Source organism: Schistocerca nitens, chromosome 4 (assembly GCF_023898315.1).
Source record: "Schistocerca nitens isolate TAMUIC-IGC-003100 chromosome 4, iqSchNite1.1, whole genome shotgun sequence".
Taxonomy (NCBI): Eukaryota; Metazoa; Arthropoda; class Insecta; order Orthoptera; family Acrididae; genus Schistocerca; species Schistocerca nitens.
In genome coordinates, this window is record NC_064617.1 from 152,480,977 (window position 1) to 152,500,935 (window position 19,959).

Sequence of the window (19,959 nt, forward strand, 5' to 3'; positions counted from 1 at the left end):
AAGATGACATAAAATCGGTAAAATTCGAAGAAATCCCGGCGTAATAACGAAGAACAAATTCAACGTAATTATGTGTTCTGGAAGAGGAGATTAGACTGATGCTACATATACACACTTTAATAGTGGAGAGAGTAGGCATTCTAGAGACATGGCGTCAAGGGGAAACGGCAATATCATCAGGCACATGAGCAGTACAGCCTAACATCGGATCGTCACTTCTCTGTGCACGAGGAAGGTTACCAGGGGCGGCGGTAAACTGCGGTAACACATTTACATCTCCTCTGGCTATTGGTCGTGGTGTTTATTCCCTTGTAAGATTTCACTGTTTCTTCGTATGGATTTTCGACTGTCGGAGGTCATTTTAGAGAGCTGTTGTGAACATGATTTCTGAACCATAATCAGGCTTCAACTTCATAAGCAGCAGGTGCCATACACCTCTGGGAACCAATGTAGTGTTGTTACAAAGAACCGATGTTTTCTTTGGTGTTCAAGGTAGCAGCATAATCGTTTTACGAATTTGTCACCGTAGAGAAACTGTATGTAGACTGTTTAGGATTTTTTATTGGTAACGCCACGTAGTGCAGTATGGTGGCAGGAGGAACAAGGCTTTTGGTCAGGTGATTACAGGGTTATAAATACAAAATCAAATAGGAGTAATGCAGGAGTAGGTATAATAATGAATAAAAAAATAGGAGTGCGGGTTAGCTACTACAAACAGCATAGTGAACGCATTATTGTGGCCAAGATAGACACAAAGCCCATGCCTACTACAGTAGTACAAGTTTATATGCCAACTAGCTCTGTAGATGATGAAGAAATTGATGAAATGTATGACGAGATAAAAGAAATTATTCAGGTAGTGAAGGGAGACGAAAATTTAATAGTCATGGGTGACTGGAATTCGTCAGTAGGAAAAGGGAGAGAAGGAAACATAGTAGGTGAATATGGATTGGGGGGAAGAAATGAAAGAGGAAGCCGCCTTGTAGAATTTTGCACAGAGCATAACTTAATCATAGCAAACACTTGGTTCAAGAATCATAAAAGAAGGTTGTATACCTGGAAGAATCCTGGAGATACTAAAAGGTATCAGATAGATTATATAATGGTAAGACACAGATTTAGGAACCAAGTTTTAAATTGTAAGACATTTCCAGGGGCAGATGTGGATTCTGACCACAATCTATTGGTTATGAACTGCAGATTGAAACTGAAGAAACTGCAAAAAGGTGGGAATCTAAGGAGATGGGACCCGGATAAACTGAAAGAACCAGAGGTTGTAGAGAGTTTCAGAGAGAGCATAAGGGAATAATTGACAGGAATGGGGGAAAGAAATACAGTAGAAGAAGAATGGGTAGCTCTGAGGGATGAGTAGTGAAGGCAGCAGAGGATCAAGTAGGTAAAAAGACGAGGGCTAATAGAAATCCTTGGGTAACAGAAGAAATATTGAATTTAATTGATGAAAGGAGAAAATATAAAAATGCAGTAAATGAAGCAGGCAAAAAGGAATACAAACGTCTCAGAAATGAGATCGACAGGAAGTGCAAAATGGCTAAGCAGGGATGGCTAGAGGACAAATGTAAGGATGTAGAGGCTTGTTTCACTAGGGGTAAAATAGATACTGCCTACAGGAAAATTAAAGAGACCTTTGGAGAGAAGAGAACCACTTGTATGAATATCAAGAGCTCAGATGGCAACCCAGTTCTAAGCAAAGAAGGGAATGCAGAAAGATGGAAGGAGTATATAGAGGGTTTATACAAGGGCGATGTACTTGAGGACAATATTATGGAAATGTAAGAGGATGTAGATGAAGACGAAATGGGAGATAAGATACTGCGTGAAGAGTTTGACAGAGCACTGAAAGACCTGAGTCGAAACAAGGCCCCGGGAGTAGACAAAATTCCATTAGAACTACTGATGGCCTTGGGAGAGCCAGTCATGACAAAACTCTACCATCTGGTGAGCAAGATGTATGAGACAGGCGAAATACCCTCAGACTTCAAGAAGAATATAATAATTCCAATCCCAAAGAAAGCAGGTGTTGACAGATGTGACAATTACCGAACTATCAGTTTAATAAGTCACAGCTGCAAAACACTAACGCGAATTCTTTACAGACGAATGAAAAAACTGGTAGAAGCGGACCTCGGGGAAGGTCAGTTTGGATTCCGTAGAAATGTTGGAACACGTAAGGCAATACTATCCTCACGACTTATCTTAGAAGAAAGATTAAGAAAAGGCAAACCTACGTTTCAGGCATTTGTAGACTCAGAGAAAGCTTTTGACAATGTTAACTGGAATACTCTGTTTCAAATTCTGAAGGTGGCAGGGGTAAAATACAGGGAGCGAAAGGCTATTTACAATTTGTACAGGAACCAGATGGCTGTTATAAGGGTTGAGGGGCATAAAAGGGAAGCAGTGGTTGGGAAAGGAGTGAGACAGGGTTGTTGCCTCTCCCCGATGTTATTCAATTTGTATATTGAGCAAGCAGCAAAGGAAACAAAAGAAAAATTCGGAGTAGGTATTAAAATCCATGGAGAAGAAGTAAAAACTTTGAGGTTCGCCGATGACACTGTAATTCTGTCAGAGACAGCAAAGGACTTGGAAAAGCAGTTGAACGGAATGGACAGTGTCTTGAAAGGAGGATATAAGATGAACATCAACAAAAGCAAAACGAGGATAATGGAATGTAGTCAAATTAAATCGGGTGATGCTGAGGGAATTAGATTAGGAAATGAGACACTTAAAGTAGTAAAGGAGTTTTGCTATTTAGGGAGTAAAATAAGTGATGATGGTCGAAGTAGAGAGGATATAAAATGTAGACTGGCAATGGCAAGGAAATCGTTTCTGAAGAAGAGAAATTTGTTAACATCGAGCATAGATTTAAGTGTCAGGAAGTCGTTTCTGAAAGTATTTGTATGGAGTGTAGCCATATATGGAAGTGAAACATGGACGATAAATAGTTTGGACAAGAAGAGAATAGAAGCTTTCGAAATGTGGTGCTACAGAAGAATGCTGAAGATAAGGTGCGTAGATCACGTAACTAATGAGGAGGTATTGAATAGGATTGGGGAGAAGAGAAGTTTGTGGCACAACTTGACTAGAAGAAGGGATCGGTTGGTAGGACATGTTTTGAGGCATCAAGGGATCTCAAATTTAGCTTTGGAGGGCAGCGTGGAGGGTAAAAATCGTAGAGGGAGACCAAGAGATGAATACACCAAGAAGATTCAGAAGGATGTAGGTTGCAGTAGGTACTGGGAGATGAAGAAGCTTGCACAGGATAGAGTAGCATGGAGAGCTGCATCAAACCAGTCTCAGGACTGAAGACCACAACAACAACAACAACAACGCCACGTAGCGCTCTGTATGAAAATCACTGGCTGTGCTGTGTGCAGTCTGTGGCTGGTTTGCATTATTGTTGCCTATTGTAGTGTTTGGCAGCTGGATATGAATAGCGCGTAGCGTTGCACAGTTGGAGGTGAGCCGCCAGCAGTGGTGGATGTGGGGAGAGAGATGGCGGAGTTTTGAGAGCGGATGATCTGGACGTGTGTCCATCAGCGACAGTAAATTTGTAAGACTGGATGTCATGAACTGATATATATATATATATATATATATATATATATATATATATATATATATATATATATATATATATAATGACTTTTGCACACTATTAAGGTAAATACATTGTTTGTTCTTTATCAAAATCTTTCATTTGCTAACTAGGCCTATCAGTAGTTAGTGCGTTCAGTAGTAAGAATCTTTTATTCAGCTGGCAGTATTGGCGCACGCTGTATTGCAGTACTTTGAGTAACGAAGATTTTTGTGAGGTAAGTGATTCATGAAGGGTATAGGTTATTGCTAAATGGTTCAAATGGCTCTGAGCACTATGGGACTTAACATCTGTGGTCATCAGTCCCCTAGAACTTAGAACTACTTAAACCTAACTAACCTAAGGACATCACACACATCCATTCCCGAGGCAGGATTCGAACCTGCGACCGTAGCAGTCGCGCGGTTCCGGACTGAGCGCTTAGAACCGCTCGGCCACCGCGGCCGGCGGTTATTGTTAGTCAGGGCCATTCTTTTGTAAGGGTTTTTGAATGTCAGATTGCGTTGCGCTAAAAAATTGTGTGTCAGTTTAGTGATGATCAGAATAAGTAAAGAGAGCAATGTCTGAGTACGTTCAGTTTTGCTCAGCTGTTTGAAAATCAAATAACGTAAGGGGTTTACCAGCACAGTAATTCACGTTTCAAAACTTTCACGGAGAATGTATGTCATATGCTGGGAATATATCTCCTGCACTGGAATATTAACACGACTAATAGAGCGGAAACCGCACCACTCTAGCGTTGTAGCATAAGTGCAGAAACGTGTAGCCCTAGAAATTCATGTGTCTATGTTACACGATCATTTCTCTCTTACCAATACCTTCTTTGTACCGATCCCAGACATTAGGACAATACTTCAGAATTAATAGCGCAGTTGATTTACGTTCAAATGGTTCAAATGGTTCTGAGCACTATGGGACTTAACTTCGGAGGTCATCAGTCCCCTAGAATTTAGAACTACTTAAACCTAACTAACCTAACGACATCACACACATCCATGCCCGAGGCAGGATTCGAACCTGCGACCGTAGCGGTCGCGCGTTTTGCAGACTGTAGCGCCTAGAACAGCTCGGCCACCCCGGCCGGCAGTTGATTTACGTAAAATGCTTCAAACTACGTCCGTCTGGAGCTGTGTCATGCCTAAAACGACACGTTCCTTCTTCATAACCATCTATTATATCATCACATATCTGCTATACACCGATAACGGATGCTGACCTCCTCGACATGCTCGCATCTGGAGAGATCTTGTGCACTTGGATGGGTGCCATGAGTAAGGCTGATGCAGAATAGCAGTTACGGATCCAGCTCACTTTGTTCCTTCATGAGACATGGAATGTAGCAGTCTACATTTTTAAATGGATAACAGTGTTGAAGGGAGGGTTGTTCAAAGACAATGTGGAGAAATCTTTCAGTCTAAGAATGTAAGACTTCTCTGTGACACCGATCTGCATAGCGCAAGATAGGCAATCGTAATCGTAAATTACACACTATGGTCGAATTGCTAGAAATGTGTAGAACAGTAGAGGATACTGTCTCATATTCTTTGGTGTATATATTCCAGAATTAACATTCAATGAATGTACTGCACTGTCACCCATCTACATTTGTAATCTAATACACGGTACTCGCATTGTAGAGGAGGGGTGGTTTAGCAATGATACGGAAACTGTGAAGCATGTGCCATGTCGTTGGTCCACATTGAAATTATGTAAAAGCTGGTAAAATTGCTAAAATTAATCGCACTATCAACTTTAATGCTTGTTACAGTACACTGACACTATCTTTTCCATCCCATCCATCCACTGGTACGCTGTTGCTTACCACATAATGATTGACTGACATCCCTTGTTTGAGATTGAGAGTTTTAGTGGAGGAGCAACGCCCTTCTGGGTTGGTCTGCACCAAAACAGTGATTGAGAACATGGGATCAATCAAAACAGAACCCCTAGACATCTGCTACCGCGTCACTGTGGAAGATGACTTCAAATTTAGAGGTCATCAGTCACTCTTGGACAGCTGTATAGAAATGCCCCACAATGCCGCAAAAACTCTTCCACTTTACAAATGTTGTGATGTTTCCCGCATTTTTTGTCAGTAAGGAACACCAACTCTGTCTTTTATTTCAATCATCCTGTGCGATGTCTGTCTTTTGTGAGAGCCAATGGAATGAAATCCGTTAATGTCGGCTTAGGACCTGACACATACCTTGAAGTCATGGTTGGAAAAAGACCGATGATGTATGCAGTTGTAGTCATACACTGTTTGGATGTGTTATAGCAGAAAAAAAATGTATCAAACAGCTGAACAGGGACCCTTTCCTGTGACTGATATTCTGAGGGATATGGCCCTCCTACGGTACATGTGCCGGCCGTTGTGGCCGAGCGATTCTAGCCTCTTCAGTCCGGAACCGCGCTGCTGCTACGGTCGCAGGTTCGAATCCTGCCTCGGGCAAGGATGTTTGTGATGTCCTTAGGTGTAAGTAGTTCTAAGTCTAGGGGACTGATGACCTCAGATGTTAAGTCCCATAGTGCTCAGAGCCATTTGAACCATTTGAACAGTACATATGACAAAACTTTACACTGGTCTGTGGAAGCAACTTCGATCGCAGACCATCTGCTCCAATGACCCAATACCTGTATATTTAATAGGATCGCCACACATGATCAGTGGTATGTGTTTTTGATATATGGGAAGACAGCGACACAAATATCTTATCGAGTTCGTAATGAGATGACATTAGCGGAGTTTTTCTCTGTTGGATAGTGCAAAATAATGAGGAGTGAGAGGAACTTTGGTTGACAGATATGAATGCACCCTGAGAGATGCAGTACCTGTATGTAGTTTGGAGTCTTCCTAATCTTCCTGATAACCAACACCACCGTAACTGCTTGTATTATTTTTTCCTACTACCTCATGTTGCAGGATAAAGCTGCATCGTACACAGTTGGCAGAGCTTTGAAAAAGTGTTCCCATTTCCACCATGTGCTCAAAACAGATGGTCTTGTTCCATTAACTCAGCTTACCCTGTTTCACCACGGGTTGCAGATGGTCTTAGATATAGAACTGACTTCTGCTCAGTTCCGACTTAAACTGGAATGATCACGTGGACAAAGCTGTAGGGAGGATGGAGTAGAGTCTGAGGACCAGTTACAAGATGCATAGGAGCAATCTAAAACCACATTGGAGTTTTACTGTAGCATATAGGTTAGAAAAAGGTGACTCGTTTCGAGATATGAGAGTGCTGCGAATATGATTCACTAGTGCCTGTAATCATTAAAAGACATCTCCATAGCATCCAATGCAGGTATGTTGTTTTGTGGAAAGGCTTGATTTCAAATTGCAGACAGAATTCCTATCAGAAACTGTAATGCTATCGGCGATTCTCATGTGTTCCTTTAGAACCGAGACCGCTTTTATGCAGGGTGATGTTAACATAGTCGTTTTGATTATGTTTTTAATAGCACAGTCCATACACAAAATGTATGTTTCTGGGTAGACTCCTTCTGTGGTCAGCTTAAAAAGTCGGTTCCCAGTAGTGTTCTTTGCAAAGAACATCGTCTTCCCTCCAGGGTTTCCCATTTGAACTACCTGGTGAGTGTAAACTGATTGCTGAAAAAAGTTACTCACCATGAAAAGTAAATCCCATGATCAACTGAATTAATTAGCCTATCAATTTGATACCAATGGTGTGCCGCCTGGTGAGTGGAAGCAATGGGTAGGATGCAATGGATATGATTCGGAAGTGTGAGTGGTAAACATGAGTGTTTTTTTCCTTGCTGCGGTGATATGTTTAACAACATTTCTGACACCTACACAGGGAAAGACGACCATCGTAATAACATGAGATGTATTACCGAATATATAGAATGATACCTAGTACAAACCTAATATTTACAAATTCTCTGTGTTATTACTGTAAGAGATTTCGTATGTGGCGAGGCATTTGACTAATTTAAAGAGAGATTGAAAGTGAGAAGGCGTTCTGTAAAGGTAGTGTAACTCATCAGTTTGTCATGAGCCAAAAATGCGTGACGTAACAGATAAGAAAAATGGTTCAAATGGCTCTGAGCACTATGGGACTCAACTTCTTTGGTCACCAGTCCCCTAGAACTTAGAATTACTTAAACCTAACTAACCTAAGGACATCACACACATCCATGCCCGAGGCAGGATTCGAACCTGCGACCGTAGCTGTCGCGCGGTTCCAGACTGTAGCGCCCAGAACCGCATGGCCACTGCGGCCGGCAACAGATAAGAAAGGAGTTTTTCCTATCTCATGAGAAAATACTTACAGGACATGTAGCCTGTGCCATATTGTTACAGCAAATAACGTTACTTCAGAGATGTGAAACGCATGTATGCCCCGATTTCTTCTGATCAAATGGTTCAAATGGCACTGAGCTCTATGGGACTTAACTTCTGAGGTCATCAGTCCCCTAGAACTTAGAACTACTTAAACCTAACAAACCTAAGGACATCACACACATCCATGCCCGAGGCAGGATTCGAACCTGAGACCGTAGCGGTCGTGCGGTTCCAGACTGTAGCGCCTAGAACCGCTCGGCCACCCAGGCCGACGATTTCTTCTGTCTTCGAAACTGTATAAAAGAGGGGAATCAGCAATTCGTGGAGAAATTCGAGATTTATGGTACACAACATTGCTGTCTCGGGTTGGTAAAGTGGATTTTTTAAACTGAGGGCTCTATGTCGGGGTGGAATTGATTAGCACTACTCTATACATCCGAGCTGCAGCTGCTTGTTTCGCGGTACACAGTGGCTGGCTGCAAGGCCGAGCCGCGAGGAGTCGGCAACCAGAAGTAACGGATTAGCTCAGCCTGTGATTGGTGGTTGGGTACAAGGAATGTGTCGACCTGTCTGGTCTTGCCCAGGGCTGGCGAAGTGACCAGTGTACTGGGACAGTGCGATCGAAGTAGAAGTGAGTGTTACGTGAGAGAAGATTCAAGACGATGGGTGTTGGTACTGGGCGTATTGATAACATACGAATTCCTAACATTCTGATCATCCCTAAGTGCTCTTCATGACCAGGAGCCGTGCACTCTGGCATACACGCGCTCCATGACTGAGGATGCAATCATGGCGGTAATTTTCACCAACCTGTGAACATTGGCGCCGGCAGCGAATGATAGGTTTGGTGCACTGCTTGTGGAACTCAGGACATTAGCGCGCGGGATGTGTGAGTGTTTCAGCAGTCTCCGACATCTACCCATGGCGACTACTGCAATGGACTGGATCATGGCTTGAGTGTATCCTGATTAGTGCTTCTCAACTGTAGTGGACTCTGTTGTTTCTGTCCTATCACACAATGGGCCTTCGTCCCTCCCAATGTAGTGGGGAGAACCAATTTAGAAATTCTATAGTGCTTAAAAAACCCAATCGCGACATCAGATTCGCCATTAATAATGATCTCTAACATCTAGCCATGACAACTTATTATTTCATTTTGAATCGTTATTTATGTGTGTCGTGTTTAGTGCTTCTCAATACATCGCAGTGGACTCTGTGTTGCAATGGTAGTTACTGTTGTCTCTATTCTATCAGGCAGCAGAACCTTTCCTCCCTGCTTCTTCGTCCTGGTGTAACTGAGAAAAGCTGTCAACTTAGGAGTTCTATAGCACTTAAGAAAATCCAATTGCGACTGAGATTCCCGATTGAAAGTTTTCTTGTTTCTGACAGCTGTATTGCGATCGTGCATGCGTTCGGTGTGGGCAGGCATGGGCCTGCGCGGGTGTGGTTCTCTCTCGCGGCCATTGCGGACTGGGGCTAGCTACCCGGTAGAAGGCGAATGGCGCGCGCCTCGCTATCGCTAATTTGTGTGATCGGCAGGATTTTTTTCATCAGGCATGTTTACAGGAACATAGTGGTGGAGAAGGGTGTTTCTGCTCTCAAACGTTAGTGTGTACAAGACCTCGGATATTATTCAGCTTTACGATCTATTTTGTGGAGGAAATTTCATTACTTGGTTTGCATAACGATTGTGTATAATACTCAAACGTTGAAAATATGTTTTATTACAAAGAAGGACCATCGTAAGGGGGAGGTGAGTGTTTTAAGGGATGTATTTGACTCCTGTAAATTGTTAAACAATTAATTTGGTAGGGTAGTGCGAATGGCTTATTACCCTCTATTTTTGATATCGCAATTGGGTCAGGTCTCCCTTTCTCTGCGGGATTAGCCAATAGGAAAACAGTATTCTGAGGAGATATGAAAAACTTCATCTACATGTTACGGGATGTTGATTCACACAGGCAAACAAGGCACGTCCTGTTGAGAAAGACACAGACAGTAGGCTAGTCTGGTATTTCCTGATCAACAGAATGCCGCCACTTGATACTTTGTTTTGGGCCTGCGAGATCAAAGGAGGCTGATACGCGGTCCGGGGTCGGTGGTATTTAGTAACGTGATCAGTAATTAGGACCTTGGGGGTGCCCTGTTCATAGACACACACACACACACACACACACACATGGGTGACTACTATACCACACTTCATTCCATTCACGATCTGTAGATATCATTTGCAGGGTCCAACTGGCAGTGCTATATGATTGCTGTATGTCTCTCGATCTGTACAAAATAGTTCGCCGGTGAGATTTTAGTCATTTGTCTGAGTGCAGAAAGTGGCGGTGGGTCTCCAAATATCTCATAAACTTTTAGATATGTAATTGTTATCCCGTCTGTGCTTAGACACCAGTACGGGATATATAAAATAAGAGCCTTAACATCCCTCACTCTGGTAGCAAACATAAACTAAACCTTCTCAGCGTTTCCATGCGTGATCAGAATAAAAAAGCGCTGGAACTGTTTAAATTTTCTATACTTTAATCGATTTCCTGACAAAGTCTTTAAATAAATGATATTCCAAACACCATCTTCTACCATGTAAATTCTTTAATTAAACAGCATTCCATACACTGCAGTCAATTACCCAACAAATTTTTTAAATAAATAAACTACACACATTAAAAAGAAGTTTGCATCAGAGTTCCAGAACCACTACAGAAAATTGGAATAGAGATCAAAAGAAACATCATTTCCGCCCTTTTTATTGCTCATGAAAACAACACATAGCATGTTGTACCACCATACAGCGAGACCTTCAGAGGTGGTCGTCCAGTAGCATATCCTTTTCCATTGATGCATGCCTGTATTCGTCGTGGTATATTATCCACAAGTTCATCAAGGCGCTGTTGATCCACATTGTCTCACTCCTCAACGGCTATTCGATGTGGATCCCTCAGAGTGGTTGGTGGGTCACGTCGTTCGTTAACAGCCCTTTTCAGTCTATCCCAGTCATGTTCGATAGTGGTCATGTCTGGAGAACATGCTGGCCACTCAAGTCGAGCCATGTCATTATCCTGAAGGAAGTAATTCACAAGATGTGAATGACGGGGCCACGAATTGTCGTCCATGAAAACGATTGCCTCGCCAATATGCTGCCGATATGGTTGCACTATCGGTCGGAGGATGGCATTCACGAATCGTACAGCCGTTACGGCGCCTTCCATGACCACCAGCGGCGTACGTCAACCCCACAAATGCCACCCCAAAACAGCAGGGAACCAGCACCTAACTGCATTCGCTCGACAGTGTGTCGCCGCACGGGATTAGCCGAGCGGTCTCAGGAGCTGCAGTCGTGGACTGTGCGGCTGGTCCCGGCGGAGGTTCGAGTCCTCCCTCGGGCATGGTTGTGTGTGTTTGTCTTTAGGATAATTTAGGTTAAGTAGTTTGTAAGCTTAGGGACTGATGACCTTAGCTGTTAAGTCCCAAAAGATTTCACACACATTTGAACATTTTTGACAGTGTGTCTAAGGTGTGTCTAAGCTAAGGCGTTCAGCCTGACCGGGTTGCCTCCAAACACGTCTCCTATGATTGTCTGGTTGAAGTCATATGCAACCCTCATCGGTGAAGAGAACGTGATGCTAATCCTGAGTGGTCCATTCGGCATGTTCTTGGGCCCATCTGTACCACGCTGCAAGTTGTCGTTGCAAAGATGGACCCCGCCATGGACGCCGGGAGTTGCGCATCATGCAGCCTATTGCGCACAGTTTGAGTCATAACACGACGTCCTGTCGCTGTACGAAAAGCATTATTCAACATGGTGGCGTTGCTGTCAGGTTTCCTCCGAGCTATAATCTGTCGGTAGCGGTCATCCACTGCAGTAGCAGTCCTTGGGCGGCCTGAACATGGCATGTCATCGACAGTTTGCGTCGCTCCGTATATGCTCCATGTCCGAACACTCCAAGACGCCTGGACACATCCCTTGTTGACTGCCCTTCCTGGCATAAAGAAACAATGCGGACGCGATCGAACCGCGGTATTGACCATCTAAGCATGGTTGAAGTACAGACAACACGAGCCGTGTACCTCCTTCCTGGTGGAATGACTGGAACTGATTGGCTGTCGGACCACTCTGTCTAATAGGCGATGCTCATGCATGAATGTTTACACCTTTTGGCGTGTTTAGTGACACCTCTGAAGAGTCAAAGGGACTGTGTCTGTGATACAATATTCGCAGTCAACGTCTATCTTTAGGAGTTCTGGGACCTGGGGTGATGCAAAACACTTTTTGATGTGTGTATTTTCTAAACACTGCATTGTATCCCGTAAATTGTTTAAATAAACAATATTCCAGACATTGACTACGGTATTTAAACAATATTCCAAGCACTACAATCGATTTCCCGCCAATTTATGGGTGAGAGAGAGGAGGGATGGTCTGTGTGGTTCCTCAGAGAGGGAGGGGTTAAGTAATTGATCGATTTAATTAATAGTCAGTCCAACTGGTATCAAAAGCGTGCTTGTATTGGCAAGGGTAGTTCCCAGAGAAGTGGGGTGGGGGAGTGGAGGGGTGGGTGTTTCTTGGAAAACGACCTAACCAAATAAGAGGTTAAGGACCTATTAATCAAAAGCGTGGATTATCGCCAGGGGGTCATAATCCTTGTAGCAGAACATTAGGTTAATGATCTGTCAATCAAAAGAGAGCGATAGGTTTGCTGCTGAATGTACGAGTATACTTGCCCCTGAAGTAGGCAACCCGCACTAACAATCGCCCTCATTTTCATTTGTGATAAGTTCCTATGGGATGAAACTCCTGAGGTCATTGGTCCCTAGGCTCACACACTACTTGATCTAACTGAAACCAACTTACACTATGGACAACACACACATCCAAACCTGAGGGAAGACTCGAACTCTGACGAGGGGAGCCGTGCGAACCGTAGCGAGGTGCTTTGGACCATGCGGCTAATAAAGGCCCTGCTACTCCCAGATTAACCTAATTAATAGAACGCTTGCAGGTTACTCTACTGAGCCTCCTTTCGTGGAGAAGGACGTATTACTTTTGTACAAGTATTTTGAAGCATTGTGTTCAAATTGACGATACATTTCAGTTCAATATTGTGTTGGGTAACTTTGGTACAACACAACAACGTTAAGTAACGGTTATTTCAAGAGCTTTGGTTGTGTAGTCATCCATTTTTATCCGTTTATCTAAAACGAGGCAAAGACTCGCTCTGCAGGGCTTTTATTTATTTTAGCTAAATTATACATTTCTCTGCAGTTAATTATCAGAGACAGCAGTGATTTGGATGGGTTATCGGTAGCAACCCACCCTATGACTTCTGTTTGAAACCACCGGATAATTTATCCCTCATTGACTGTAACATTAGAAAAACTGAAAGTTGCTCTACGGTCGCAGGTTCGAATCCTGCCTCGGACATGGATGTGTGTGATGTCTTTAGGTTAGTTAGGTTTACGTAGTTCTAAGTCTAGGTGACTTGTGACCTCGTATGTTAAGTCCCATACTGCTAAGAGCCATTTGAAAAGCTGAAAATTGCTGGTCTTTACCCCAGCCTACCCTAATTTCTGACAGGATATCTGTGCAGCTTTCTCCAGACAAAATTTCAATAAATGCAGTAACTGTAAAATGTATGAGGTTACTGATAATATTGCCTGCCATGTCATTAATATACAACATGAACACCAAGGGCCCCAGCATCGTTCCCTGGCACGTGCCTCAAGCTACTTCTAATTCTGTCGATCTTTCTTCATCAAAGTTAATGCGCTGCTTTCACCCTACCAAGAAATTCTCACTCCAGTCAGAAACTCTGCACTGCCTCATATAATAGTATTTTCTTTAGCAAAACCTCAGCAGTTTGATCCCATAGTATCTCAGCTACCTTTAGCAAATTTTCGTGCGGTAAGGAGGCGAACGATTTTCGGAAACAAAGCAACGTTGCATCCACGTGATTGTGTTGACCCATGTCTTTCAGGATGTCGTGTGAGAAAAGTGCAAATTGAGTTTTGGCATGATCGATTTCTTCGGATTCCATGCTGGTTTTAACAAAGTATACCGGGTGATCAAAAAGTCAGTACAAATTTGAAAACTTAATAAACCACGGAATAACGTAGATAGAGACGTAAAAATTGACACACATGCCTCGAATGACATGGGGTTTTATTAGAACCCCCCAAAAAAGTTCACAAAATGTCCGACGTATCTCTCGCGCGCGTCGTTTGGTGATGATCGTGTGTTCAGCCGCCACTTTCGTCATGCTTGTCCTCCCAGGTCCCCAGACCTCAGCCCGTGCGATTATTGGCTTTGGGGTTACCTGAAGTCGCAAGTGTATCGTGATCGACCGACGTCTCTAGGGATGCTGAAAGACAACATCCGACGCCAATGCCTCACCATAACTCCGGACATGCTTTACAGTGCTGTTCACAACATTATTCCTCGACTACAGCTATTGTTGAGGAATGGTGGTGGACATATTGAGCATTTCCAGTAAAGAACATCATCTTTGCTCTGTCTTACTTTGTTACGCTAATTATTGCTATTCTGATCAGATGAAGCGCCATCTGTCGGACATTTTTTGAACTTTTGTATTTTTTTTTTTTTGTTCTAATAAAACCTCATGTCATTCCAAGCATGTGTGTCAATTTGTACTCTCTATCTACATTATTCCGTGATCTATTCAGTTTTCAAATTTATACTGACTTTTTGATCACCCATTAATTTATACTGACTTTTTGATCACTCGGTACGTATAACACCATTCAAATAAAAGTAATGTTTAATTCGAAACAAGACTAGGTTTGCGTTATAGAACAACAGTGACTATCAGAGAATGGACCATATTACTGGCGTCATCCACGTCCCAGGCGTCCGCGAGAAATCCTCCCTTCCGTGTTGCCTGCCAAAGTGTCCGAGAAAGGCACGTGCTTCTTTGTCACATGCTTGTCTGTCGAATCTGTCAACCACACCGTCCCTGCTTATAATGTTTACCTCTGATGCCATATTCTGACAGGAAAACGCGGTGCATCTGTTATGCTGTGTGCGGCGTGCAGCCGTGCAGCTGCTGGGCGGTGCTTGGCGGCGCGGCGTCCGCCGTATTGATCAGCTGACGCGACGGCGCTGGCGCCAGAACTGGGTTACTATGGCGAGCCGCCAGTCGCCGGCACTGGAGCCAGTGCCGCCGCTGCGCTTTTCTTGTGGATGCAGCCGCCGCGTCCCCCACGTGTCTGCGTCTGGTCTAGCCTGCAGCCTGCCGAAGGACGCCCGGATGTTCGCGGCGGGAGAACAGGAGCGGTGCAATTTGTCAGTCTGTCTACTTACTCTCTCCACGATACCACACACTGAACTGTTACAAGCCATCTGTACCAGTATTTAATCACACAGTCATTACATGAAAGATGTGCAGACCACTGTCGCCACTCGAAACGTATACGCCGATCAAGTACACTACAGGCCATTAAAATTGCTACACCAAGAAGAAATGCAGATGATAAACGGGTATTCATTGGACAAATATATTATACTAGAACTGAAATGTGATTACATTTTCACGCAATTTGGGTGCATACATCCTGAGAAATCAATTCCCAGAACAACCACCTCCGGCCGTAATACGCCTGGACATTGCGTCAAACAGAGCTTGGATGGCGTGTACAGGTACAGCTGCCCATGCAGCTTCAACACGCTATCAGAGTTCATCAAGAGTAGTGACTGGCGTATTGTGACGAGCCAGTTGCTCGGCCACCATTGACCAGACAGTTTCAACTGGCGAGAGATATGGAGAGTGTTCTGGCCAGGGCAGCAGTCGAACATTTTGTGTCCAGAAAGGCCCGTACAGGACCTGCAACATGCGGTCGTGCATTATCCTGCTGAAATGTAGTGTTTCGCAGGGATCGAATGAAGGGTAGAGCCACGGGTCGTAACACATCTGAAATGTAACGTCCATTGTTCAAAGTGCCGTCAATGCGAACAAGAGTGACCGAGACGTGTAACCAATGGTACCCCATACCATCACGCCGGGTGATACGCCAGTATGGCGATGACGAATACACGCTTCCAATGTGCAATCACCGTGATGTCGCCAAACACGGATGCGACCATCATGACGCTGTAAACAGAACCTGGATTCATCCGAAAAAATGACGTTTTGCCACTAGTGCACCCAGGTTCGTCGTTGAGTACACCATCGCAGGCGCTCCTGTCTGTGATGCAGCGTCAAGGGTAACCGCAGCCATGGTCTCCGAGCTCATAGTCCATGCTGCTGCAAACGTCGTCGAACTGTTCGTGCAAATGGTTGTTGTCTTGCAAGCGTCCCTATCTGTTGACTCAGGGATCGAGACTCGGCTGCATGATCCATTACAGCCATGCGGATAAGATGCCTGTCATCTCGACTGCTAGTGATACGAGGCCGTTGGGATTCAGCACGGCGTTCCGTATTACCCTTCTGAACCCACCGATTCCATATTCTGCTAACAGTCAGTGGATCTCGACCAAAGCGAGCAGTAGTGTCGCGATTCGATAAACCGCAATCGCGATAGGCTACAATCTGACCTTTATCAAAGTCGGAAACGTGATGGTACGCATTTCTCCTCCTTACACGAGGCATCACAGCAATGTTTCACCAGGTAACGCCGGTCAACTGCTGTTTGTGTATAAGAAATCGGTTGGAAACTTTCCTCAGGTCAGCCCGTTGTAGGTGTCGCCACCGGCGCCAACCTTGTTTGAATGCTCTGAAAAGCTAATCATTTGCATATCACAGCATCTTCTTCCTGTTGGTTAAATTTCGCGTCTGTAGCACGTCATCTTCGTGGTGTAGCAATTTTAATGGCCAGTCGTGTAGTTCGGACGCTAAACTCGCGATCTGCAGTACGGGGTTTTGAATCCCCGTTCTGCCATCCACGTTTAGCTCTTCCGTAGTTTTGCTAAATCGCTTGAGGTAAACGCCGCGATGGCTGGCCTGGAAAGACATAGGAAGCGTATTCCTGCTCGTTGTGGGTCTGTAGCTACGTAGGCACCTGTCACACTGCAACTTTTTTATTTAAATGTGTGAATATGTACTTAAATGCGGAATGACTGAGAAGATGAAATTTATATGTTATTTGATTCTGAAACAGCAGAGTAAAACTCAACGTACTGAGCCTACTTTCTCTTTACTTTTTCTTATCATGTTAACACTGACTCACAATATTCTAGCGCAAAGATATCTGACTCCTCAAAATAAATTACAAAATGACTTCAAATAATTAATACAAAAGAATGGCCCTGATTTAAACGAAATATTAACAATAACCTGTACATTTCATTAAGCACTTACCTCACAATAGTCTTCATTACGCGAACTACTGCAATACAGCGAGCGCCAATACTGCCAACTAAATAAAAGATTCTAACTACTAGAGCCACTAACTACTAATAGGCATGTGGTTAGCAAAGGAAAGATTTTGTTGCAAACCAAATAATGTATTTTTTGCCTTAATAATGTGACATCCATTTCAAACACGAATATAGTCATTGACATCCAGTACAACGATATATAATCATGAATAATTTTCAATCTCCAAGTCGGATACTTCCAGATCGTTAGGCTACGCTAACACTTCAGACCTCTACCCTCCATCAATGCTAACTTCTCACATTTAACATCCATCACTGCTGGTTGTTCACCTCCAACTCCCAACAGTACTTCCATCACTGCTGGAGACTAACTTTTAACTACCGAACAGTACTGACGATTAACTTCCAATAACGAGACCGACCAGCCACAGAGTTTCTTACAAAGTGCAGCCCACTTACAAAATTGCAATATCAAATGTTTAGTGGTTCGACACTCGGCCTCTTCTAAGATAGTTTCTGTCGCTTTTCTCTTCTTCCACGTCTGTCAATGATTTTTCCCATGTGAAGCATGCCGTGTTGCACTCTGATTTGGCATGTACGTTAAACTGTATGTTTTTCGATATCTGACTTTGTAAGGCACTTCAAACATTGGGAGAAGGCAACAGCTCTATTCCCAGTTACCCACTACTGTGTTCAGCTTATAAATACTATAAAGAATAGGCATTGTAATCGTTAAGTTCGATGGATTCTGTAAATCTATGATGTGCTAATAATACAAGTATTCCTGATGCGAGATGGTTGGCTGTGTTAGCCCTCTGATAAACAAATTATCACATCGAAACTGAAAAAAAGTTCTGAAACAGTTTTGGGTGTCATAGGAACTATCTCATACAAAATATATCACAACTAACCCATAGAAATAAATCTATAGATCAATAAGGACTTGTCCTCGTGTTAGAATAACGAGAACGGCAGTTTCTGCATATTACCTAAGTGTACATCCTATCCCGAATTTTATTTTGTGGAATGAAATGGTTTCCTACACTCAGGGCACACAGAAATATTACACTTCTCACACATGTAATGTATTCAATGCAGTTGTCCGAGCTTGGAACCTGTTGGCATTTGCACTGCTTGAGCTGCAGATCCACCATAGAAACGTAGTTCGTTGGATATGGATTAACAGGTTCTCTTTTTTAAATGTCCTGCCGACAATCTGCTTTCAACTGGAGGTCGACCTCCATATTTCCTTGTACCGAGCGAGGTGATGCAGTGGTTAGCACACTGGATTCGCATTCGGGAGGAAATTGGTTTTCCGTATTTCCCGAAACCGTTTCAGGAAAATGCCGGCGTGGTTACCTTGAGGGGCATGGCCGATTTCCTTCCCTGTCGTTGAGTCAGTCCGAAATTCTGCTCCGTCCCTAATGACCTCGATTACGACGGGACGTTAAACCATTATCTTCATTACTTTCTTCTATATTTCATTGTAATTCCTGCTTTCCTCGTTTTTATTAGCCTAGAGGCCACTCTATATTTGAATAGATTTCCGTAATCTCTGATCCACATATCTTTCAGGTTATCAAGACATGTGCTACAATCAGCCTGCAGTAGAAATCCTCGTGTACCTAGCTTTATTTCTGCGGAAGGCAACTAGGCAATCCATCAGGTCAACCCTTCTTATGTGCTTATTACAAATTCCAATGCAGTCGGGTCTTTTGATCTGTATGAATTACTTATCCGTTTTACTAAAATATTTATCAATTCCTTCCCTTTCTGGTCCAGTTACAAGCCAACTGTCAATCCATCGTGTAGCAGTAATGCTTTCCGTCGGCGTTGCCACTTAATAAGTACCGCGTCCCTATTTCTGTAATTATTTCTCCTAAACCAGGTTTCTTTCCGCCCCATCGAGTGCGTTATTGTCAGTGGTACCAACATGGCCATATTCAGCTTTTTCAATTTCAACACCAAGTGAATAGTATTGAAGACTACTTACCGTGAATGTACCGTACGCAAATGAAATTAATTTTTTTAGATATTGTTAAGACCTATAGCTACATTTAGTATATTTCAGAACTGACTGACTGCTACATACAATAAAATACTATGTTGTAACAGCGTAAAGGGAAAGAAAAAAATTCCGTGCGAAATGAAGACAGTAATGGAAAATTATTGATGCATAGTGCCCTCATATGAGGACACAAATGATTATAACATTAATCAATATAAAATGATAATTAAATAGACACCCTAGCTGCAAGCAGGCGTTGATACACTTCATTGGGGACATGTTGAAAATGTGTGCCCCGACCGGGACTCGAACCCGGGATCTCCTGCTTACATGGCAGACGCTCTATCCATCTGAGCCACCGCGGGCACAGAGGATAGTGCGTCTGCAGGGACTTATCCCTTGCACGCTCCCCGTGAGATCCACATTCCCAACATGTCCACAACACTACATTCGTAGTGCGCCTAATAGATGTTTGCCCATCATACTTATTACTCGTGGCAGATTAATCTACCAAGTCCCGTACGAGTTCGGGCATAGCGTGTGCGTTCGCACAAGAAGGTCAAAGGCCGGGAACCCATATTTTTTAACTATATATATGACGGCAGTATCTGTTCCCGAAAGAACAGTTACTGTGGATGACCATGCAGCTTTGCTAGAAATGAAATGATAATTAAATAGACACCCTAGCT

At 43.4% G+C, this 19,959-nt stretch overlaps 1 non-coding gene across 1 annotated transcript; it reads right to left on the minus strand.

Annotated features, from left to right (window-relative positions):
* Positions 1–19,561: 19,561 nt before the first annotated feature.
* Trnat-ugu (transfer RNA threonine (anticodon UGU)) lies at positions 19,562–19,636 on the minus strand. Its single transcript has one exon. It is a non-coding gene; the product is annotated as a tRNA-Thr (tRNA).
* Between the last annotated feature and the right edge of the window lie 323 nt (positions 19,637–19,959).